The sequence below is a fragment of the Dermacentor variabilis genome, chromosome 2, assembly GCF_050947875.1.
Source record: "Dermacentor variabilis isolate Ectoservices chromosome 2, ASM5094787v1, whole genome shotgun sequence".
In the NCBI taxonomy this organism is placed as follows: domain Eukaryota; kingdom Metazoa; phylum Arthropoda; class Arachnida; order Ixodida; family Ixodidae; genus Dermacentor; species Dermacentor variabilis.
The window spans coordinates 5263464-5289839 of record NC_134569.1 but is presented as its reverse complement, the minus strand read 5'-3'; positions in this window follow the sequence as shown (position 1 = coordinate 5289839).

Here is a 26376-nt window from a genome sequence, read left to right as displayed (position 1 = left end):
CGCCGCAACACTCATCGCCAGGTGTTTCCAGGCGCGTCTGCGGCGATGCGACCGCCTAGGGATCCTCCTCGCATTCCAGTCATTGTGCCCGAAACAGGCGATGCCAAAGCAGGGATCTCATTCCAGTTATTGGGCCCGAAACAGGCGATGCCAAAGCAGGGATCTCGTTCCAGTTATTGGGCCCGAAACAGGCGATGCCAAAGCAGGGATCTCGTTCCAGTCATTGTGTCCGACCGGCAGCGCCACGACAGGGTGCTACGAGATCGTGCGCAGCGCCACGACAGGGTGCTACGAGATCGTGCGCAGCGCCACGACAGTGTGCGTCACCATTAGCCCATTGTACATTCACGTGCTCGTCTTTTGAGGGGTTCCTTCTTGCCCTCAACTGCGAGAGTATAAAAACAGCTGCCCCCGGACGCCAAAAGGAGGGCTCCGATTTCTTCTGTTGAGTGAAGTGCTCTCCCGTCTCTCTACTTCGGTCAAACCTGACCGCCAACTCTTTGCGATGTTAAAATAGACAAGTTGTTTCGTTGTTACCAGTCGACTCATGCTTTGCCGGGACCTTCGGATGCTTCCAGTTGTACCCCAGGCCGCCAGGCCAACGCTACCCTTGGGGCTTGCGACCCAGGTACAACCACGGGCGTCAGCGCCGAGTTCCCAACAGATCGTACGAGCAGCCGGATTCCAAACAACAGCCAGCTTCTTGCCTACCCTGGCATTGATGTCGCCCATCAGTATAGTGTATTTTGTTTTGACTTTACCCATCGCCAATTCCACGTCTTCATAAAAGCTTTCGACTTCCTGGTCATCATGACTGGATTTAGGGGCGTAGACCTGTACTACCTTCGATTTGCACCTCTTATTAAGTTTCACAACAACACCTGCCACCCTATCGTTGATGCTATAGAATTCCTCTATGTTACCAACTATATCCTTATTAATCAGGAATCCGACCCCTAGCTCTCGTCTCTCCGCTAAGCCCCGGTTGCACAGGACGTGCCCGCTTTTTAGCACTGTACGTATACGCTTCTTTTGTCCTCCTAACCTCACTGAGCCCTATTATCCCATTTACTACCCTCTAATTCCTCCGATAACACTGCTAGACTCGCCTCGCTAGATAACGTTCTAACGTTAGACGTTGCCAGGTTCAGATTCCAATGGCGGCCTTAGTGAGAAGCACTTATTGAGAGCGTAAATTTATCGGGCTACCGTTCGGTTAGCCAAAAAGGAGAAAATGGCAGAGGTATCGCCACATTCGTCAGGAAAGACACCTCTTTTCAGGAGCGCGAACTCAAATATTGTAACTAGGATAAGAAATCCGATCTTGAGGCACAGCTAATTGAAATCATCCCGCGCGGAAAAATCCGACGTAACATTTTCATTCTCAACTTGTACAGCTCTCCTTCCGCTTATAAGCACAATCTCCGCTCACTGCTAGATAGGGTCGCAACCGCTGCGAAATCGCAGCCCTTAATAGTCGCAGGAGATTTCAACGCTCCTCACCCGGCTTGGGGTTATGTAACACGAGCAAAGAAAGGGGCCAACCTTGTTGCAGTGAGTACAGACCTAAACCTAACGCTCGTGTCGGACCCACGTTTCCCCACGAGGCTGGGAAACTCGGTCGCCAGAGACACGACGCCTGATTTCAGCTTCACTAGAAATACGGTGGCCACGTGGTCCAACTTACAGGAGAACTTGGGCAGCGACCACTACATAATAGAACTCAGCATGTAAATAATAGCAGCTCCTCCCAAAACCTATATATACACAGAAGGGGACCTCTTTAGGAAAATAAGAGGGGAAGATGACGCAGTATACGACACCTTCAGTGAACTGCTTGTAAAGATCCAGATGGATGTCTAGAAGGCCACCAAGGAAATAGATTTTGATGCCCCAGGGATGGACGCAAGGTCAGCGCACCTTCTATAAGCCAAACGCTCTCTCCTTGAGAGATGGAAGACACAAAGACTCAATCACAGGCTGCGGAAAAAGATCGCGGAGCTCAATAAACTCATTGAGGAGCATTGCTCCGAACTTAATAAACAGCAATGGAGAGACGCCTGCTCGGCAGCGGGTGGAAAAATGTGCAGAGGAGGCAAATGGACCCTCTTCAAACATCTCTTAGACGATGGACAATCCCAATGTAATCAGAGCCTAGTCATAAACCGATTAATTAATAAGGAAAAAATGGAAGGCATCTCAGAAGCCTCCATATTTCGCCAAGTAGCGAACAAATACCTTCCAATTGGCCAAAGCCCAGGTTCTCCCCACCCTCAGTATGAGGGCGCGCCTGCCGCAGATCTGGACGTCCCCTTCTCGGAAACTGAGATCAGAAAAGTGCTGCACAATTTAAACGGAAGGTCTGCCCCAGGCCCCGACGGAGTTACAAATCGGCTCTTAAGAAATTTGGACGACAAATGAATTCAAGCTTTAGTGAAGGAGATAAATGAGGTATGGGAGGAGGGCGTTGTACCGGAGAGTTGGAAGAAGGCCACAGTGGTCCTAATCCCCAAGCCAGGTAAATCACCCAGCTTGGAGAACCTCTGTCCTATTTCTCTTCCTTCTTGCATTGTCAAAGTAGCCGAACATGCAGTGCTTAACATGATATCGAGACATATCGAGCGCAACGAACTGTTCCCGTATAATATGGTTGGTTTCAGGCCTATGCTTTCAACGCAGGATGCCATGCTGCTGCTCAAAACACAGATAATCGACTCGCAAAGCAAATATGTAAAAGGGGTCCTCGCACTGGATCTATCCAAGGCACTCGATACAATTGCACATGACTACATCCTTCAGAAGATATCGGCATTGAACTTACGAGTTAAATTCTTCTCCGTCGCTGCATCCTTGCTCGAGAGCAGGACGGCGGCCATAAAGTTGAGGCAATCAGTCTCGGACTATTTCACACTTGGAAGAAGCAATGCGCAAGTTGTCGGAAAACTTTGCAGCAATTCCTTACATAGGTCATGCATTATATGCTGACGATATTATAATCTGGTGTCCTGAAGGATCGGAGGCTACGGTCGAACAAGCTCTACAGGAGGCTCTAGATGTTACAGAGTCTTTCTTGGAAGGTACGGGACTGGCACTCGTCTGGAAAGTCGGAACTCCTGCTGTACAGACAGGCTAGACGAGGTGTTAGGGGACGCACCCCACTCGCTCAGGCGCCCATTCGCATTCGTACCAGAGATTGGCATACTATCCCGAGAGTAGACTTTATAAAAATACTAGGACTTTCAATAAACTCAAAGGGATGCAACGCTAAGACTATAGCCCAACTCACCACGAAAACTGAAAATATTATTAGATTAATTATGAGAGTGTCCAACAAGAAAGGCGGCATAGGCGAGGATATACTCCTTAGGTCTCACCATGCTTTGCTCATCAGCCATGCCATTTGCGTAGTCGCGGCCCTCAATTGGACGAAAACGGAAATGGATAAATTAGACAAGCTTATGCGCAAAAGTATCAAAATGGTGATCGGCGTACCAATCACGGCTAGCACAGAGAAACTCATGACATTGGGATTATACAACACAACTTCGAAATTAATAGAAGCACAAAGATCATCACAAATTATTAGATTATCAAACTCCAAAGCAGGCAGAAGACTGCTGGATGCGGCAGGCCTCCTTCCTAGCTTCAATCAGGGAAATGCCACGCAACTTGATATTCAAATAAGGAACACCTTTAGTGTAGACCCTTTTCCAAGAAATGTCCACCCCCAACACAATAAAGGTAGAAGGTTGGCGAGGGCTAGAACTTAAAGAACATATCCGGAACAGAGACCTTTGTTGACGCGGCGCGACACGCCATTGCCAAAAAGTTCTCCGTAGCCATAGTCAATGACGGGAGAACTCCTCTCGGCAGCCTCGCTGAAGACCTTCTCGGTCGATGTGGCGGAACCAGCTGCTATAGCTCTCGGATTACTTGACTCAAAAGGCACTACGGTGTACACAGACTCCCGAGCAGCCGTTCGAGCGTTCGCATCGGGATTGATAGCCAAAGAAGCAGCCAGGATTCTGAACGGCAAACGCCCCTCTGACATTGTTCAACACATATTCTGGTTCCCAGCTCACATGGGACCAGACGTATTACCGGGTCACCTGAACCCCAATGAGATAGCCCACGACCGTGCGCGAGGTTTCGTATGCCGCGACGGAATGGTATCTCGGGTGAGTTCCGGAGAGCTCGTTCGTCCACAGTGATCCACTAGTTACTTTTCATGAAATCACGTCTCATTACAGAGGGAATAGGCGGAGTTTTCCTTTTCCCCGTCATAAGTTCAACAGGCCACAAGCTAGCACGCTCCGCATGCTCCAGACGGGGTCCTACCCCTCTAGGGGCTTTCTGAACATGCTCCACCCGGACATTGATCCACTCTGCCCAGATTGTGGCACCGAATTTAGCTCATTAAATCATATGCTCTTGCAGTTCCCTGTGTTACAGGATTTTAACCGAGAAAAAGACTGGACGAAGGCCATCACAGACCCGAAACAAGACGTCCAGCTCCCGGCTGTCCAGAGGGCCCGTGAACGAGCGGAGAGGCATGACCTCTCTGTTCCGACATGGGACTAGCCAATGGCTGGGTATGGACCTGCGGGCCCCCGCTTAGCTCCTGAGGATGCCGATAAAGTCGTGTACTACTACTACTACTACTACTTGGCGCGAATTGGCAAGGCCAGGAAGCTCACTAAGGAAGGGCAAGCTGACGGAACTCTTTTTGCCAGCCTCGTCTGAGCTTGTTCAGAGGTTGCAGGTACATCTGAAGACACAGAATTTTTTTTTGTTGAGGTACCTGAATGACTCGGCCAATATCCGTTCTGGTGGAATAATGGTGGAGGCTCTTTTCGCTCTTGACACAGTCGTTCGTAGACTTCGTATCTCATCCAAATAATTCTTGAATGCCTTCTTTGTTCGTGGTCTTGCGAATTTGGCTCCATCTCCTTCCTGTTGGTGTTGATAGATACACCAACAGATACGACCAGCTAGACTGTGCTTCACCACCGATTCACAGTGGCAATGCGATTATGCAGGACGTGAACATGCTACCAGCGCTGTGCGACTTTTCCGTGTCCTGCATAGGATGTTGTGAGAGCTGGAAAGGTTTATCCAAGAGCCCATTGCAGGAATTGCACATTTTGAAAACTGCGACATTATTTCATCCCTTTCATTTTCTATCTCCTTAAATAATGATAAAACGCGGCTGTGAAGTTAACCATCTCCGCACACAGCAAAAGCTCGTCCTCGTACATTAGACAAATTTTATGAGCTTAAGGAACAAAATGTCCTGTTTTATGTCATCTATGCAGACTTGTGCTGTCAATCACAGTTTTCCCAGTGTAATTACACTCTTGTAAGGGCAACATCGCTACGAAACACGTTTAGTATGCACCAGAATTTATTGAACTGCAAGCTACAGGGTAAAGAAATACTGAAAAATGCTGAGTGCTCTATGATCACGGTAACAATAAACATTAAAATGGAAGTGTTAAGAATAGCTCCGAAAATCGTCACAGAAAGCTAACAGTCATTCATAAAAAGACCCAGATTTATTGTAAAATAGAGCAAATTTATTATGTTAATTTAGAAATCCAGTGCACAAGATTATATGTATTCTACGTTTGAGGACATGCATTAAGCCAACACACAATAACATCTACTCATTCGCCTTGATGAAATGAATGTATAATCAAATGCGCAACCTTAAACACTGCCGCACTGCGAAGCTCGAACGCTTCAACTTGTATCGCAGGGCATTTGCATCAGTAGGCATGAATTTTCACGGCACGTTCGCTAAATCGTCAACTCTCCCAGTGTTCGCGTCTTCGAAGACATAAATCGTCCTAAGGAAAGAACAAGACTGACCAAAACAGATGGCTCGATTGTTCGCGGGACAGTCCGACTATTATACACGCTTTTGAATAATATTTAATTACCAACCAGACCTAAAAGATCGGTTACAAATTATCGTATCGCGAGGTCGAAAGCGCAAAACGCAGCATTCTGTTTACTCACGTTTACAGGGAGACGAGAGTCAGGCACACAATTTTCGCTGCGGCGTGTGCACTTTAGCCGTTTAACCGCTTGCAGAAAACAAGAAATCAGATTCGATCTGCTATTTGCCGCGTAGCATGAGCTCGAGACTACTCATATGATATTTGAATGAATGAAACAACCGCCATGTTTTTTTCACCAATGCAGGTGGCGCTTCGCAACGCCATCATCATCATCAAGGCAGAGACTGAAACCGTAATAAAAACGTATCATAACGTCTTCAGGTTTGTTAATAAATAAATAAAGATAAATCAGAATATTTTTTCTCGTGCACGCACTTACAGCATGGCTTTTCAGCTAACACGCGTGCGTTCTGGACACACACACGGACGCTAACTACAAGGATTGACCTAAAGATTGTTCTCGCGTATTCCGAAATAATTAAAAAGGAAGTAATTCGAAATCACTGCACATTTCAGTCAGTGAACCCAAGATGAAACTAACAAAAAATATAAGTCTAAAATGCGGCCCTTTCCCATGAATTCAAGCGCAAGAAATGGAGAGAGTGAGAAAGCTCTTTGTTGAAAAAGGAGCTAGAGTATTTAGCTGGAGTATTTGGGCATATATGCTACTCTACAGGGAATAGGATGAAGGAGAAAGGTGCTAGAAGAAAGTGGGCAGAAGAAAAAGGAGAAAAAAATGCAGGTCTTGTGATTTTATCAGCAGTAAGTATTCGATGCGATTAAAGTAGATGGTAAATGCAAAATAAAATAAAATCACAGTCTTGATGAGACGACGTGCGAGTCACAGTTTAGACAACAAACCAATTGACTCAATACATAAATACTTTAGGACTTTGCGCTCTTTTGATGGGCAAGGCCAGGGACTCAGCATCGATTTCAATGTCAAGGGGCCTTAGTCAAGCTTTTCCATGTTCATTTTATATCAACGTTGCTCGTCTCTGTAAGCTGGGCACTCAAGCAAAATGTGTTCTAGAGATTCCATGGAGTAGCAGTTGTCACGTGGATTTGTGGACTGGCCAATGCGAAAAAGCGGATCGTTCATGTGTGCGTCGTTCAGTCGAAGCTGGTGATAGAGTGTCTTCAAATGTTGTGGTATACATTTTGGTAGCCTTGATTGTAGTTCTGGGTCGATGTTGGACAAAACCTTTCAATTGCTTGAAGGTGACGACCATCTTCTACGCCAATCATTGAGCACATAGCGCTTCGTCATAGCTGAAGCCTCGCTTTTAGTGAAAAGCCCATTTATAGATTTTACGTGATCATGTCCTTTTCGGGCTGCCTCCTCCACTTTTTCATTACCTGTTATACCGCAATCTCCTGGAAGCCACTGAAATGCTATCACATTTCCGGCGTTAGATTCCGAGTGGTGAAGGTATGTTATTTCCTGGACCAAAATGTGATTGCAGGGTTTAGTGCTTTTCGAGCAAAGGCTTTGCAATGCTGCTTTCAAGTCTAAGATGGTCCAATGTTGTTGAAGCTGCCGTGGTATGTATTTTAGCTCCTGTTTCATCGTGTACAGCTCAGAGCTCAAAAAATGCTGTAAACACTAGCTCTAAACACGATGAAAATGTTTGGCCAGTGGAAGGAACGAAAATACCACAGGAAGAGCTACGTTGTGTAGAAGAGCCGTCAGTAAATATGTTCTTCGTAGCGGAGTACTTGACGCTCAAGGTGTAAGACACTTCCATTGAATATGGAACAGGAACTCGAGTACTTGAATTTTTTTAGAAGTAGAAGGGCCAAAGGGAGCTCTGTGACCCAAAGAGAACAAATCCCGCCAATTCATCTACTCGGTAAAGTACTGTAAAAATTTGGGCTATGTAAGATGGAAAAACATTGTCACAATGATCACGAAGAAATTTATTTTTTATTCATTTATTTATAGAATACTGCAGGCCAACTTGTGACCCAGGCAGGAGGGAATACGCTCTTACAGTAATGTAATTAAATACGTTCAAAGAAAAGAAGTGCATATGAAATATGTGAGAAAAGGTTTATTGACGGCTCCTAATGTAAAGGCACAGCAACCGGGAACGGCGAAGAAGCCCGAAACACTGTCCAAACGGACGCCAGCAATCAACAGCGCGAGGCGAGACGAGCCGCGCGTTGGCGATGCGGCTGTGCCGCGAGGCGCGTCTTCTTCTTCACAATCTCCCCCCGGACAAAAAGAGCCATCCTGGCACCTTAAGAATCGGGAGGCAGAGGGTCGTGGTAGGGCTTGAGACGCGAGACGTGGACAATGTCACGTCCACGCCGGCGCAAGTCTTCAGGTGGTGACAGGGGCTCAATGAGAAAATTCACCGGGGATGTTTGCTCCAAGACTCGGTAAGGCCCTTAGAATTTTGGGACGAGTTTCGAGGAAAGCCCCGGCGTTTGGAAAGGGGCCGACAACCACACAAGAACGCCTGGAGCGTAGGTCGTGTTGGGATGCGTGTCGATGCGGTTTTCTTTCTGGCGCTGCTGTTGCTCTGCCGTAAAGGAGCGCGCTAGCTGGCGGCATTCTTCGGCTTGTCGGGCGACTTCGGAAACAGGTAGACACTCGGAGGCGTCAGGACGGTATGGAAGGAGCGTGTCGATGGTATGCGTAGGCTCGCGGCCATACAGGAGGAAGAAAGGTGAAAATCCCGTAGTGGCCTGGATCGCGGTGTTGTACGCGAACGTGACGAATGGAAGAATGCGGTCCCAGTTACCATGATCAGATGCCACGTACATAGAGAGCATATCACCAAGTGTGCGGTTAAATCGCTCTGTGAGCCCGTTAGTCTGTGGATGGTATGCCGTGCTTGTCCGATGAATAATATGACATTCCGAAAGCAAACTTTCGACGACTTCGGAGAGGAAGGCGCGACCTCGATCGCTGAGGAGTTCCCGAGGTGCGCCGTGTCGAAGCACGAAGCGATGTAGGACGAAAGAGGCTACATCCCGCGCTGTAGCACTTGGTAAAGCAGCAGTTTCGGCGTAGCGTGTCAAATGATCAATAGCAACTACGATCCACCGATTGCCGTCTGGTGTCATAGGAAGCGGGCCGTATAGGTCGATGCCGACGCGATCGAAGCGTGTGACAGGGCACGGGAGCGGCTGCAAGGCACCAGATGGGCGTAAAGGCGGCGATTTGCGGCGTTGACAGTCAAGACAGCACCGAACAAACTTGTGAACAAAATTGTACATGCCGCGCCAGTAGTAGCGGTGGCGAATTCGTTCGTACGTCTTGAAGACTCCGGCATGGCCACACTGCGGATCGTTGTGGAAAGCGGCACATATTTGAGACCTTAAGCTGCGGGGAACCACCAGAAGCCACCGACGACCTTCAGGAGTGTAATTGCGTCGGTGCAGCAGCTGGTCACGAATGGCAAAATGAACTGCTTGGCGTCGAAGGGTTCGGGATACAGGGATGGTCGACGATCCAGAAAGATAGTCGAAAAGAGAAGCGATCCACGGGTCACGACGTTGTGCGGTTGCAAAGGAGTCCATGTCGAGAGATGATACGGAATGTGCGGAAGTTGTTGCGCAGGCCGAGTCTGGAGGTAAAGGTGAACGAGACAAGGCATCTGCGTCGGAGTGTGTGCGTCCACTACGGTATACGACGCGAATATCGTACTCCTGGATGCGTAGTGCCCAACGGGCTAGGCGGCCAGTGGGATCTTTCAAGTTGGCGAGCCAACAAAGCGCATGGTGATCTGTGACCAAGTCGAATGGGCGCCCGTACAGATATGGTCGGAACTTGCCAAGTGCCCATACTAAAGCCAAGCACTCTTTTTCGGTCACGCTGTAATTGGCCTCAGGCTTCGTCAGTGTGCGACTCGCATAGGCGACTACATATTCGGGGTAGCCCGCCTTTCGTTGGGCGAGTACGGCGCCGAGACCGACCCCGCTGGCATCTGTATGTACTTCAGTTGCAGCTGACGGGTCGAAATGGCGAAGAATAGGTGGGGAGATGAGAAGACGACGCAGCGTAGCAAAGGCGGAGTCACATGCAGGGGACCAGCAGGAGAGGGCGGCGTCACCGCGTAGAAGCTGAGTCAATGGCGCCATGATCGATGCGAAATTTCGAACAAAGCGCCGGAAATATGAGCATAGGCCCACGAAGCTTCGAAGTTCTTTGATGGTCTGAGGCTTCGGAAACTCGGCGACTGCTCGAAGTTTTGCAGGATCGGGTAGAACGCCGTGCTTGGACACAACGTGGCCTAAAATGGTGAGCTCTCGCGCGGCGAAGCGGCACTTCTTGAGGTTGAGTTGAAGGCCAGCGTTTGTTAGACAGGTCAAAACTTGTCTGAGGCGGAGCAGGTGAGTAGGAAAATCAGACGAGAAAACCACGACATCGTCGAGGTAACACAGACATATAGACCACTTGAGGCCACGCTGCGTGTTGTCCATGAGTCGTTCAAAGGTGGCAGGGGCGTTACAAAGCCCGAAAGGCATCACCTTAAATTCATATAAACCGTCAGGCGTAATGAATGCGGTTTTCTGGCGATCGGCCGCAGCCATCGGGACCTGCCAGTACCCTGAACGCAAGTCAAGGGACGAGAAGAATTCTGCTCCCTGAAGACTGCCGAGGGCGTCATCGATGCGCGGCAAAGGATAGACGTCTTTGCGCGTTACCTTATTTAACCGACGGTAGTCGACGCAAAAGCGAATAGACCCGTCCTTCTTGCGAACGAGAACGACAGGAGATGCCCAGGGACTGTGCGAAGGTTGAATAACATCACGGCGCAGCATATCTTCGACTTGGGTGGTAATGAGACGACGCTCTTCGGGAGAGACGCGATATGGTCGTTGACGTAACGGCTGATGTGAACCGGTGTCAATGTAGTGCTGCACTTCCGACGTGCGGCCCAAGTGAGGTTGTGAAACGTCGAATGAACTTCTAAATTTGTGCAGGAGATCAAGAAGGTCGGCGCGTTCGGCAGGTGTGAGGGTATCGGCGATGACATTCAAGAACGCAACCCTGGACGTTTCCTCAAGCGCGGACATCGAAGATGGTTGGCCGGGGTCGACGTCAAAAGAGCCTCCAGGGACGTCGACCAAAGACGAAGAGTCGAGGAGTTCCACGAAGCCAAGGCATTCACCAACGAGCAACGTAATAGGCGCACAGAGGGGATTGTAAAAGTATATATTACTGCAGCCGCCAGCCATGTCAAGCGTCGCGAAGGGTAGTGGGAGAGATTTACGGCCCATGAAGACGTCGGACGGCGTGAAGAGGACCGTTGCATCAGCGATGGCATCGCAAAAGACGGGTACGAGGGCGAAGGAGCCAGGTGGAATATCTGTGTCCTCGCGCACGGTAAGTTTAGAAGGGCGGTCGCAATCTTCGTCCAAGGGTGCGTCACAAGGGGCAAATTCAACTTCGGCGCGTGCGCAGTCGATCACGGCTTTATGACTGGATAAGAAGTCCCATCCGAGGATGACGTCATGCGAGCAGGTGGGAAGAACAATACACTCGACGATGTAAATAATGCCGTGAATAAGCACACGCACAGTACAGGCTGCGTGCGGAGTGACGTGCTGCGCGCTTGCCGTACGAAGAGACAGTCCAGAAAGCGGCGTGGTCACCTTGCGCAGCGAACGGCACAGTTTGGCGGCTATCACAGAAACGGCTGCGCCGGTATCCACAAGAGCGAATGCTGGAACACCTTCTACACAAATTTCGACCACGTTAGCAGGAGAGGCGCGAGGACTTTGACAGTTCGAATGGGGCGCAGTTCTTGCCTCTTGAACTGCGACGTTCAGTTTTCCTGGTCAGGTGGTGCGGGTCGCCGACGCATTGGGGAGAGCGAGCGTCGGCGAGGGGATGGCGAGCGACGCGAAGGAAATTCTGGGATGTCAGCACGAGCATACGGTTGGGGGGAAGGAGCGGCGTATTGGCGAAATGGCAGGCTGCCGTACTGGAAGGGCCGCGAGGCGTCGCCGAACGCTTGAGGACGACGGCGGCAATATCGGGCGACGTGTCCGGGAGTGCAGCAAGAATAACAGATGGGTCGATTGTCAGGTGTTCGCCAAGGATTAGCGCGCGGTGCGGTCCAAGATGTAGCATGGGCTTCCGGTGGCAGCGGTTGGGACTGGGTCGTGAAAGACGCCGGTGGAGGCCTGCGTACTGCCTGCGCGTACGTAAGAGGCGCGGCCACAGGCAGGACTGGCTGCGCATAGGTGAGAGGCGTAGCGACAGGCTGCACTGCCCGCGTAGAGTTGAGATTCGCGGCTGCAGGCGGCTGATCGTGTGCGGAAGGGACAACTTGGGCGACCTCTTCGGAAATGAGGGTGCGGAGCGAGTTTGGAAGACGGGAGGTGGGCTCCTGAGTGAAGGGCACTAAAGAAAGTTGGCGGGCAACTTCCTCACGCACAAAGTCCTTGACCCGCTGAAAGAATGAGGATGGGTCGTACAAGTTGTCAAGGCTCGCCAACAACTCGTCGCTTCCCAAAGGACGCCGAGTCGAAGCGCGTTGCTTCCTTAACTCATCGTAACTTTGGCACAGGCTGACAACTTCAGACACAGTGCGCGGATTCCTGGCTAGGAGCATCTGGAATGCGCCGTCATCCATGCCTTTCAGTATATGGCGAATTCGCTCAGCTTCGGGCATTGCGGCGTTGACTCGTTTACAAAGGTCCACGACGTCTTCTATGTAGCTTGTGAACGTTTCCGCCGTCTGCTGTGCTCGGGCGCGCAAGCGCTGTTCGGCACGCAGCTTGCGAACAGCGGGTCGGCCGAACACTTCCGTAAAGGTTGTCTTGAAGACTGACCATGTGGGCACGTCACTTTCGTGGTTGTGAAACCACAGTTGGGCAACACCAGCCAGGTAAAAGATGACGTGAGTTAACTTGGCTGGATCATCCCACTTGTTGTGTGCGCTCACCCGTTCATATGACGCAAACCAGTCTTCTACGTCTTCGTCGTCTGCACCGCTGAAGACCTTGGGGTCCCGTTGTCGTGGAACGCCGGTGCAGGTGATGGACTGTGGCGTCGGTGCCGTTTGGGAGGAGCTGTCGGTCATGGCGGGTGGTAGCGTTCTTGATCTCAGCTCCAGGGTTTCAAGCGACGGGGTTTGAGTCCCCGCACCTCCACCAATTGAGAAAAGGTTTATTGGCGGCTCCTAATGTAAAGGCACAGCAACCGGGAACGGCGAAGAAGCCCGAAACACTGTCCAAACGGACGCCAGCAATCAACAGCGCGAGGCGAGACGAGCCGCGCGTTGGCGATGCGGCTGTGCCGCGAGGCGCGTCTTCTTCTTCACATATGAAATACATTGAATCATATGAGGTACATTGAAGGATGATATAAATACATAAAAAACATTCTACAAGCATACAATGCAAGGGATTGAATTGAAAGGAGAGAAATATTTACAGTACCAGTTTACACAGGTTGCATTTTTTTTTTCATGCTAACACGCATGAAAGTACTCATGTGGTCACACGTTTATCTGAAATGCAGTTTTTCAATGGCATGTAATATGTTATTGGACAGGAATACATCGGTCGACAGAGAGTTCCAATCATTTGTTGTTCTATGAAAGAAGGAGTATTTAAAGCAATTTGTACGCGCGAAAATAGGGGTTATTTTGTAGGGGTGATAATTTCTGGTAGCTCTAGCTGGTAGCGTGTGGAGACAGGGTGAATGACCAAGTTGTAGTTCCCTTTTCCAAAGGCGGAAAAGCAATGTTAGGCGTGCTACCTTCCTTAGGGATTCTAGGGTGGCAATATTACTTTCATTAATCAATTGAGAGGGGGAGTCATAACGTCCATAACAATTATATATGTAGCGGACGGCAAGCCTGTTTATGTTTTCCAGTTTTCCAATATCTTTTTTCGTGAATGGGTCTCAGACGACGCAAGCATATTCTAATCGCGACCTTACGAGTGTGTTGAATGCCAATTGTTTCACGGATGGAGGAGAATGTTTCAGCTTGTGTCTCAGTAGGCCGAGTTTACGTCGAGCAGACGCACAAACATTATCAATGTGTTGCGACCAGGTTAGACGATTGTTGATGGTTACATCCAAATATTTAAAGGAGCCTGTTTCAGAGACCATGGATTGATTAATAGTGTATTGATATGTTAGAGGGTGTTTTTTGTTGGTAATGCGCATAAAAACCGTTTTTTCTTCATTAAGTTTCATTTCCCAGGTGTCGCACCAGTCGGAAATCGCAGTAAGACTTTTATTCAGGATCACTTGATCATTGGCATCTTTAATCTCTTTGTAAAGTAAGCAGTCGTCCGCGAACAATTTAATACTCACACTATCGTCTATGCATGCTGTTATGTCATTAATATATACTAGGAAAAGTAGCGGTCCGAGCACGCTTCCCTGCGGCACTCCCGAATTTACGGGGAGACATCCAGAGTAATGGCCCTCAACATCGACGAATTGTCCGCGCATGCTCAAATAAGCACAGATCCAGTTTACAATCTTAGGTGGAAACCCATAGTTGCTTAGTTTTGTTATCAAACCAAAATGAGAGACCCTATCGAAGGCTTTGCTGACATCGAGGAATATAACATCAACCTGGCCGGCTTTATCAAGAACGGAGGCAAAAGCGTAGACGCTAGAGAGAAGCTGAGTAGTGGTAGACAGCCCCTTACGAAAGCCGTGTTGGCACGGGGACAGAATACCACGTTTTTCAAGAAATTCCGTCATGTAATTTGAGATAATATGCTCTAAAAGCTTGCAAGATGTAACCGTCAGTGATATAGGGCGATAGTTTGATAGTAATGTAGGATCGCCTTTCTTAAATACAGGCACAACACGAGCGACCCGCCAGTATGATGGAACGATGCCACAAGATATGGACGAGCGGAAAATTACGAGAAGAAAATGTGAAAGCCACTCGGCATAGCGACGAACAAAAGCATTAGAAATTCCATCAGGACCGCATGCCTTTTTGGTGTTTAGATTTAAGAGCATAGAAAATATACCCTCTTATGTTATAAAATCATAATTTACGTTTTCCACATCTTCAGCAATGACCGGAGAGCACTGATGAGACTCAGAAAAGATAGAATGGAAGTAATGATTAAATTTGGATGCCTGGTGTTGCTTATCTTGAATTATCTGACCATCAGTCTTTACGTGGTCAAGAGCTTGCGTCTTCTTATAGTACAAATGTCGCCAAAATTTTTCAGGGTCAGTCTTAAGAAATTGGGTCAGTGTGTGGGAGCAATAAAAATGCCTACCTGCTCTAATTTTTTTAGTGAGTGTTTGTTTCAACCCGTCGAATACTGGGCCAAATTTTTTTTGCCTTCGGTATCTTTTTACTTTTCTAACGAGGTGGATTATATCTCGATTGACCCAAGGATTTTTTCGGTGCACCTTCTTCATTTTACTAGGGATGAAGTTATCAATACAGAAGTGGCAAATGGATTTCAGCCTTAGCCATAGGTAGTCAACATCATCGCCAGAGAAGTCTTCCAGTGCTAGTTCAAGGTAATCGATAGCGGACTCGTCATTTGCTTTAGTATAGTTTTTGACGGATTCGCAATCTTTAAGCGTGTTATTGTTTGAACTATCTGTTCGGCATGTGAAGCACACTAGCCGATGATCTGATATGCCTTCCTCAACAGTTATTTCAACGTCTCGAAGAGATCTGCTGTAAAAAACCAGATCAAGAATAGAGGAAGCAGATCCCTGCACCCGTGTTGGAACGTGAACTGCTTGGTCGAGGTCGCGAGCTAACATTGTGTCGAAAATAATTTGGTCTGCTAGAGTAGGTGACGAAAGTTTCTTCCAATTTATGCTGGGAAAGTTAAAATCGCCAGCCACAATTATGGTCTTTCTGCTATATTTAACAATATGTTCATAAGGTTCGTTTAGGAAATCCGACGTGGCACACGGTACACTGCTACAAGGTTAAACAAGAACCCGTACAAATTGATCTGTAGGAACAAACTTTCATGATTATCAATTTGTTCTAGTAAAGATACAGACGTGTTTTTGCTCACAATAACGGCCACACCACCGCCACGAGAAGTTCGGTCCCTTCTGTATATATTCTAGGATCCAGGAACCAAGTCCTCGTCTTTAATTTCTCCATGGAGCCATGTTTCGGTTAATACTACTATATGAGGGTCCTGACAAAGGAGTATAGTTTCTAGTTCTGCAGTTTTGTTAATTATTCTTCGTACGTTTACGTTTAAGAGGCGCAAATGTTGTGGCCGAGAAACACGTGGTTGTCAATTGCTGTCCGCGTTGACGCGTCTAGCAGGGAGCCTAACACGTGTGTTTTTGTACTCGTCCCACACAAACGTGTCATTGGCAATCCGTAGTTTATCATTGACAAGATAGACTTTTTTTTTCCATTTGTCCTATCTCCCCTTGCACTCTCATACAGAAACCGGCGCCTGCGAAGAGTGCGACGGGAATAATCATTCTCGATGAAGATACGTGTGCCTTTCAGTTTCTTAGCATTTTTTAGAATGCAATGCTTTTCATTGTAATCCTGCAGGTACAAAATAGTCGGTAGATTTTTCTTATGACTATGACCAAGCCTATGAATTCTACCAACGGACGAACATTTCACCCTAAGCTTCTGTTCGAATATTTCCTTTACAATTTTATTTTTTAGTTGATCTGCTGTTTCATCAGGCGCCTCAGGTACGCCGTAAACAACCAAGTTGGAACGACGGCTGCGGTCTTCAAGGTCGACCAACTTCTCGGACTGCTGAGTGACAGAACCGCGAAGTGAATAAATAGCACTATTAATGTCGTTAATTTGGTCTGTAGACTTTTTGACTTCTTGCAGAAGTTTATCAAGTTCCACTACCCTGGCACTGACTGCAACTAAAGCAGCCTGTGATGCCGTCAACTGGGATTTAAGTTCTGCAATAGATTGAATTATTGCATTCTGGCCTGCCGCGATATCACTTAACTTGCTCTCGATATCAGGGCCAGGATTTGACTCGACATCTCCGCAAACAAGGAGCTCGCACACAAGAATACATTCGTACATGATATGCATAAGAACGCTTGGGCATGGCACAACCTACAAGAAATCTATTACTAGATTTTACAGAAGAATGCGAGTAGCTAACCTGAATTACAAAAGGAAGACGAACGGTCAGCGTTGTTGACAACTTCATTTCGCCATGCCCACTGATCCAGGAGCATTGAAGTTCAGGCTTTATAGCTTCGGGAAGTTGTGACGTCACTGATCGCCGCGCCACGCTGATACGGACGGGTAGATAAACAGAATAGCCAGCAGAACGGGTCGGGGAGAGATGGCATGCAGATGCGGGATCCAGGCATAGAATGGGCAGCGGTAGACCAGCAGAACTGGCACACGCTCCGCCAAGAAGAAATGCCTGAATTACAAAAGGAAGACGAACGGTCAGCGTTGTTGACAACTTCATTTCGCCATGCAGGCGACTACACGATGTGTGCTCAAAAAGAAACTCAACTTTTGAAATAGCGCGCCCACCGCCAGTGGGAGCTTGCTGCGGCTACTGAGCGCACGTAGCGGCAGGTTTAGGCAACAAGCCGTCATTTAACATGTATCGCTCTGACCGTTAGTTGGTGAGCTACAGCCCCTGAAGTGAGCATGTGCGCAAGCTGTTCGTTAGATTAGTGCCAAATTGACAATGAAAGAGCTTGACGAACAACATTTGTGTGCAAAATTTGGCTACAAAACTTTGAAAACATTTCAGAGAGATTTCAATTGCTTAGCCAAGCAAACGAGGAGGACTGTACGAGTCGCGCATAGTGCAATGAGTGGTTTAAGTGTTTTGAACATGGCAGAATGTCGATCGGTGACGATTCCAAGCCTGTACGACCTTCCACATCAACAGATGATGACCATGTCAAGAAAGTTTGTGCTATGATTCATGGAAACTCGTTTAACTGTTCGAGAAGTTTCTGACGAAGTGGGCATCAACGGACAATTTTAATCAAATCTGGAGTGAAAAACTTGAGATGCATTGTGTCAGTGCAAAATTCATGCTGCGTTTGCTGACCGCCAATCAGAAACAGACCCGTGTTGAAATCAGCCAGCAACCGCTTGCCACTGTCTATGACAATGAAAACTTCCTTAACAAAATCATAATAGGTGGTAAGACGTGGGTTTATGGCTATGATATTGACACGTGTACTTATATTTAACAGGCGACCACGTTTCGCCGCCTAACAAATGTTATCGCACAGCGCGAGACGCGTCTGCATGTATCCGAAGTTTCTGGAAAGTTATCGATGCTTCTATCCGCTGTCTGTTGTCGCCGAACCTTGTGTTATCTTATTTCATCGCGTGACTCGAATGTTGTAGAAATTTGTGGAAGGCATGCGGGTCCCAACGATTAGTCTGGAACATTCGATGACTGCTGTATAAAAGCCGACGCACTTGACCCGCTGATCAGATTTTCGACGATCGCCGACCGTGTTCCCTTATGTTTATGGCAGGCCATTCAAAGTCGTCAGTGACCATCATGCGTTGTGTTGGCTAGCGAATATAAACGATCCTTCAGGACGACTGGCGCGGTGGAGCCTCAGACTACAAGAATACGACATCACTGTAACCTACAAGTCCGGACGAAACACTCCGATGCCGATTGCCTATCACGTGCACCGATTGACCCGCCGCCGCAAGATGACGAGAATGACAACGCCTTCCTTGGAATTATAAGCGCGGAAGACTTCGCTGAACAGCAACGGGCAGACCCGGAGCTAAAAGGCCTCTTTGAATATTTGGAAGGGCACACCAACGTTGTCCCCAGGCGATTTAAGCGCGGATTATCTTCCTTCACACTTCGAAACAATCTACTCGTGAAGAAGAACTTCTCACCAGTCCGCGCCAATTACCTTCTTGTTGTCCCGTCAGGACTTCGTCCAGAAGTATTGCATGCCCTACATGACTATCCGACCGCTGGACACCTCGGATTGTCCCGGACACTATCGAGGATACAAGAAAAGTATTATTGGCCGCGCCTGACCGCCGACGTCACCCGTTATGTCAGATCATGCCGAGACTGTCAGCGACGCAAGACACCGCCGACAAGGCCAGCCGTATTACTACAGCCAATCGAGCCTCCTTGCCGACAATTTCAGCAGATCGGGATGCACTTCCTGGGACCCTCTCAGACGTCAATAACCGGAAATACGTGGATCGTCGTGGCGACGGACTACCTCACCCGCTTCGCTGAAACAAAAGCACTGCCGAAAGGTAGCGCAGCCGAAGTGGCGAAATTCTTTGTCGAAAACATCCTGCTGCGACATGGCGCCCCAGAAGTCCTCATCACCGACAGAGGAACGGCCTTTACAGCGGAGCTCACCCAAGTCATTCTGAAATACAGTCAGACAAGGCACAGGAGGACAACGGCCTACCACCCGCAGACGAATGGTTTTACGGAGCGGCTGAATAAGACCCTCGCCGACATGCTAGCGATGTACGTCGACGTCGAACACAAGACCTGGGATGCCGTCCTGCCGTACGTAACATTCGCTTACAACACGGCGGTGCAAGAAACAACACAGATCACGCCGTTCAAGCTAGTCTACGGCAGGAACCCGACGACGGCGCTCGACGCCATGCTGCCGCACGTCACTGACGAGGAGAACCTTGACGTCGCTACCTACCTCCAGCGCGCCGAAGAAGCCCGACAGCTCGCCCGCCTGCGAATCAAGAACCAGCAGAGGACCTACAGCCGACACTACAACCTCCGACGACGCTTCGTCGAGTACCAGCCCGGCGACCGTGTTTGGGTGTGGACCCCGATACGCCGACGAGGACTCAGTGAAAAACTACTGCGACGATATTTCGGACCCTACAAGGTCATCCGACGTATTGGCGCACTGGACTATGAGGTCGTGCCAGACGGCATTTCGCATTCACAGCGACGCCGCGCACGATCTGAAGTGGTCCACGTGGTGCGTCTTAAACCCTTTTACGGACGCTGACGAACTTCCTTATTTTGTTGTTTGCTAGGAGTGCTTTTCTTTTATTAGTTTCGTTTGTTTGCAGCATCGGGTCGATGCTTTTTAAGAGGGGGGTATTGACACGTGTACTTATATTTAACGGGCGGTCACGTTTCGCCGCCTAACAAATGTTATCGCACAGCGCGGGATGCGTCTGCATGTATCAGAAGTTTCTGGAAAGTTATCGATGATTCTATCCGCTGTCTGTTGTCGCCGAACCTTGTGTTATCGTATATCATCGCGTGACTCGAATGTTGTAGAACTTTGTGGAAGGCATGTGGGTCCCAACGATTAGTCTGGAACATTCGATGACTGCTGTATAAAAGCTGACGCACTTGACCCGCTGATAAGATTTTCGACGATCGCCGACCGTGTTCGCCGCTATCGTTGTGCTATAAGTGTAGCCTGTTTTTGTGGGCACAGGTTCGCCCAATAAAAGTTGGTTTTGTCTTTCACAGTATTTGCTACTGTGTTCTTCAACGTCACCACCACGTGACAATACTGACACAAACGTGCAGTCGTTGCAGTGGGTGGCAAAGGGTCTCCTCCTCCAAGAAAGCATGGTCTATGATCAAGGTGATATCGGTCGTGTTTTTTGACTGCAATGGCATCGTCCATCAGGAACTTGTACCACACAGTGAGATGGTCAACAAAGAAGCCTACTGGGAAATTCTAGTGCGCTTGAGGGATCCTGTGTGCAGTAAGGGGCCTGGATTGTGGGAAAACCAGACTTGGATGTTGCATCATGACAATGCACCAGCTCACGCGTCGCTCCTTGTTCGCAGCTATCCAGCAAAACATTACACTTTTGTTGTACTCCATCCACCGTATTCTTCAGACCTAGCCGTAGCAGATGTTTTCCTGTTTCCCAAACTTAAAACCACATAGAAAGGACATCGTTTCCAAACCGCAGAGGAGATTCGTGAAAATGCGACAACATACCTGCGCGCCAACCCAGGAAGTGCGTGCCAGGAGGCTTTCCAAAAATGGAAGAAACGATGGGAACAGTGTATTGCCGGTGGAGTGGACTGCTTTAACGGGGACAGTGCTTAAAATGTTGTACAATAAGCTATAAAGATGTTATAGGAAAAGTTAGGTTTCTTTTTGAACACACACCGTACACCTAGTGACAACCTAATAATTACACAGAAGCTCCACCCGCAAAACCAGAGTGCATTTGCCTTCTGCGCCTCAGCTCTCTGAGGCGCAGAGCTCAAGAGAGATAAAGCAGGACATAGATTTGGGCGAGTTGGTTCACAGTTACTTGGGGAATCCAGAGCAAAGAACATAGGGGCAAAGAAAACACGAAACACTAGACGAGCACTGTCTAGTGTTCCGTGCACAAAATATGTCTATAAGGATGCGTGTTCATGCCAATAAATAAGTTTGAAGTCTGTGCTCTGTGTATCTAATTTAGTTATTCCTTGTCTCATGCACTGATTCACCTACTATACAATAACTGCTACTTCAGTTCATCGGCTCAGCGAAGTAATTATCGACTACATCCACTCAGAAAATGCCGCAAGATGGGCTTAATATTGCTAGCATGGTCGAAAATATTTGAGACGACATTTAATGAATATGTGAAAAAGAGATTATGGGGTTTAATGTGCCAAAACCACAATCTGATTATGAAGCACGCCGTAGTGGGTTACTCCGGATTAATTTCAACCACCTGGGATTCTTTGACGTGCACCTAAACCTAAGTAAGCCGGTGTCTTTTCACTTCGCCTTCATCGAAATGCGGCAGTCGTGGCCAGATGTGTGAAAACCATTGAAAAACAAATTTCTGAAGATATTATTATGAGGTCCCTAAATCAAATCATATATAAACCAAACAGTGCAAGCTACATTATAACACAGAATCCTGAGTGCTGGTGCGCCTCTGAATAACAACTGCGGTGTGCATGCTACTCATCTTGTATACAATTTGATTACTTCTTGTATTTCTTTATTTAGTTATGCACATTACTTCCCACAGAGTCCACTCAGCGACTTCTGAAACCTCTTAAGCTCTAAAAATAAATTATGGACCTAATCATTTCAAATTAACACAGGGGTTATGAGGGGCACTGCATCACAAAGTATCCTACAGAGAAGTGTAGAGAGAACTCTGACACTATTGTGTCTGGAAGCTGCAAGTATGGCAGTTATGCCAGAATGTGAATGACAGTGTAACGACTGGTAGTACATAGATTTCCATAAACTTTGTCCTTCTAACTTCAAATCGCTTTGTGACTTGACGAGTTTATCATAGTCAACAAAACATTGCTTTATAAATGCGACAATTCACAATGGTTATGCATTTGAACAAAGACGTATTAGCTTGTGGTGTTTATAGAGCTAGTAAACTACTATGATTGCGTGGACATTTATAAAGTGCCATAAGCAACACCACAATACTATTTAAAGCCACAAGCACAAACACTAGACAAATGCATGTACTGCCCAATGCTCTCATGGCAACTGAATGATCGCAGCACTACAGTTGCCTCCAGCAATTCTTGTCGGAAAATATGGCTGTAATGAGGAAGGCATCTGATTAATTTTTAACAGCTGCGTTTTTTTAAGGTGGACACAAATCATGGAACATAAGTACTTTAACACTCAGCCCTTCAGCAGTGCAAATGCTGCAGCCAGCATCACACCTGGAATCTCATGCTGACCTTATAACCTTAAATTCAAGTAGTTTACTTTTTTAGAACGGCAGTATTACATCTCCCAACAAAAGACATAAATACATGTTTATCAATCACATAAACAATGTTTGTCGTGTTCGTCCTTTCTTCAACTTGTGTTGCATAAATTTTGCGCTGTTACCCCACTTTCGCACCATGAACCAACTAGTCTAAGTCACAACCCTAATATAAACCATACTACCATGTAATAGTGCATCATTTTTCTTAATGAGACGGGGCCAACTGTAATTTTCCTGTTTGAACACAGGAAGAATAAAGAAATAGATATGGCTTGTAGGCAACCATCCCTAAATTGATTTCAATAAAGTTATTTAAAAAAATTATTCATCTAATCAACTTAATCTTTGAAAATAAACATTCAAATTTTTAATACTTCTGAAAGCAGTCTTTTTGTCACCATGATGTGCCTAATAAAACGTACAGGGTCTTGCTTAACACATCCACTGTGATGTGGGTTACTCTCACTGTACAGAACTGAACATGCTGATAATTGTTATGCTGCACAAGCAACAGCATTGTGAAATATAAATGCAGACAAAAATATTCCTGTTACATTTGATTACAAATGGCTTGAAGAAGCTGTAGCTGAGCAGAAACTATGCGGACATTCGTTTACTCAATAGAGACTGTGTGAATATGTCTGCAAAGTGCTTAATGGGTGATGGATGGCGCATGTTTGTACCAACCATTGGAGCTGTGATACCTACACTATTCCATGTAACCCAACAGCAAAAATTTAACTATTTTTTACTGGAACAAAACAACAAAACAGCAGCAAACAAATGATATCCTAGTACACCTGCCAGCATAGTGTGGTACAGCAAAGTAGGAGTAGAGGTGTTCTCCCAACATGCTTGCACGAATACACCGGTAATATCTGGCATAGTCAAAGGAGGAAGTCGCGTGCTTATAACTATGAGACAATTTGACATGATGGCTCTTCAGTATTTTTACCACTGGAATGAAGAGACATGCGGGAAGAAGTGTTTCCACATACTGTATAAAGCTGATGAAACAGCATGCTAAATTTAAGGAAAGGTGCACCGAGTTCTATGTGTTCATTATTGCCAGCAGCCAAATTCGGGAGGTCAAGGAGGTCGGGAGGTCGGGAGTCAAGGTCAAGCAAATACAGCAGACACTTTCTGCAACAAATATGTCAGACAAACCATTAAATGTGATGTCATTCATAAACATTGGTCAGAAGGAAAGCTTATTGGCTCCCAAGTATCCTTTGACAATGATAGCCGGAATTTCCTATAAAAATTCACAACATATCTGAAGTATTGGCCTCAATAAAATTTAATTCAATAAATGCTTGCACCTCTCTATATAACATCGTACATAATTTGGTGATGGCCTATACAGAGCAAGGTGGGTTACCAGTTAATTAAGCAGCGTGGGCACAAAACGCCTCAGTGTAATTCCGATTAGACATACGAAACGCTAACCACAGTCACGGTGGTATGAGCGTGTAACAGAATTGTGGTGTTCAGAGTCTTTATGTAAAAAAAAATTATCGAGCTCGATCGTGTTCGAAAGTTGCCGTGTGAAGCCGGTATAATTCATGTGATAACGTGTGAAAAGCTGGAACATATGGGTTCACATGCGAGGCTGTGATTATCTTACGTATACATTTTCACTGGGAGTCACACGCGGTTGACGAGACCGCATTTAAATGCTGCTTTGAGGTTTGAGAACACCGATGAACATAACAACCGTGGTCGCACTGTGTTAACCAACACAAAGACGCGCGACATCGTCTGTTGCCAATCTACATGACATACAAACAGTGCACATGGAAAATGTGCATTAGGACCACACAGACTTCGAAAGCAAACATCGATAAGAGAGGGAATAAACAGAAGGCATACGAAGGCGCTCACCAACGTGCGTATTCCACACACACATGAAGGCAATTTAAACTGCTCGTTGCACAACACCTGCTCATTGTTTAAACAACTCGTTGCCACCAAACGTGCGTTGAAAACGTTTCGAAACGGAAAAGCCTTGCGCCGTTTTTGCTAGTGCAACGCCGGACAAAGATGCGCAATTTGTGAACTTGTACACCGCCGTTATCTGGTTCACAGTGGTGCCATAGAATAAAGAACCAACGTGCTGCCGAATCGAACGGAACGACGGAACATTCATGCCTGAAAACTCTTGCCTTGCTCCTCGCGCCATACTTGCGCTGCGCCGTTTGCGCAAGTTGCAAATAGCAGAAGCCAAAGTCAGGCCCGTAGCCAGGCAAGACCGCGACTTTAGGGACGTTTTCGGATATTTAAGGGCACCAGTTGTACCTAGGCGTTCCCTATATTTTACGCAGAGAAATACCCAAGTGCCTAGCCCATTTGGTCACGTGACTTTTGCAACCCCGTGACCTGAGAATCTGTCTCCTCTCTTTACCGCGACGGGTCGTGGCGGCTGGTCCGCTGGCCGCCATCTAGCCCTTGACCTGGTCGGGTAAGGCGCCCGCCATCTCGAACATCGCGTCGAGGATGACGCTCGTCGCGTCCGCCATGTTGTGGCCCTCAACGCTAGGTTACGGCATCTACTAGCAGGACGCCAAGTTGCTGCATGAGTTTGTCCGGCCACCCCTCTTCTTTGGCAACTTCCATGGCTTTTTTCACTGTGAAGTCCTTGCCCATTAGAATGAAATGGCGGAGTAGTTGTTAAGACAGCAGCCCACAGAGAATTTTTTGTCCTTCTTCATCAGCTCCATTGCTGCCTCGCTTTGCACGAGTTCGCGAACCTTTTAATGTCTTGGAAAAAGTCCACATTAGATTCATAGGGACTCTGATGTCTTCGCTTGAATTGCAGGCGAATGCAGATTTAATCTTCTTTCGCCGTAAAATAATCGGGCCAGAACTGCCAGCGCATCCTTGCATGCGTGAACTGCGTCGGCGTCGCCAATTCATCCATCGGTGTCAGCCTGCGCCTGGTCTTCAAGTGCGCGAAAGTGGACAGCGCAGAAAGCCATTCAACAAGAGCGGACATCAAGCCCAGCGGTCGAATTGACTGTACCGCACCTGGCCGCCGGCATTAAAGGGCCCCTGAAACGGTTCGAACAAATTTTGTAGACGCGTAGGGTACAGCTTAAGTAGAACATTCGCACCACAATTTAAGTGAAGCGTTACGTATTAATGGAGCTACAAGCGATTAGAAGCTACCCTCCTCCCTAGCCATGCTTTTCCTCCTCAACTCGTTCGCCGAGCGAGTGGGGCTAAGCTCCGCCTTCACTGGTTCAGCGTCACGATGCGACGTCACATCGTTCACTTCCGGTTGTTTTGGAGCCCGCCCCCGCCCGCGCGAGACCGCTCCGCTAGCCGCTTGGCCGTCGACCCCAAGCGAGAGCTATCGAAGCAGCGTGCGTTGCGAGCATTCTGTCGTAGCGCCGAACGTGTCTTGTATTCCGGTAACCACAGGCAAGCTGGTCATTTCGGCAAATGACTGTAGGCATAAGCTGATGAAGGAACTTTAGCGTAGACGTACGTGAGCGGCCTGATCGGTCAGCACGGTCCATACACTTGTTGTTGCAGCGTTTAACCAGCCAAACAAAGCGCTAATATTGCTCTAACCAAGTGTAAAACATTTTAAACATTTATAAAAACAACGTGTTCATGATTACACTCCTGCGAAAAATACACACCAGCAGCAAAGAAGAATACACTTCGTTGCTGCTACTGTGTATGGTTGAGCTCTGTGCCACCAGGTGGCTGCACCGTGCAGACCATTCGCATTTGCCCTTCTGCTCATCTCATGGCTCATC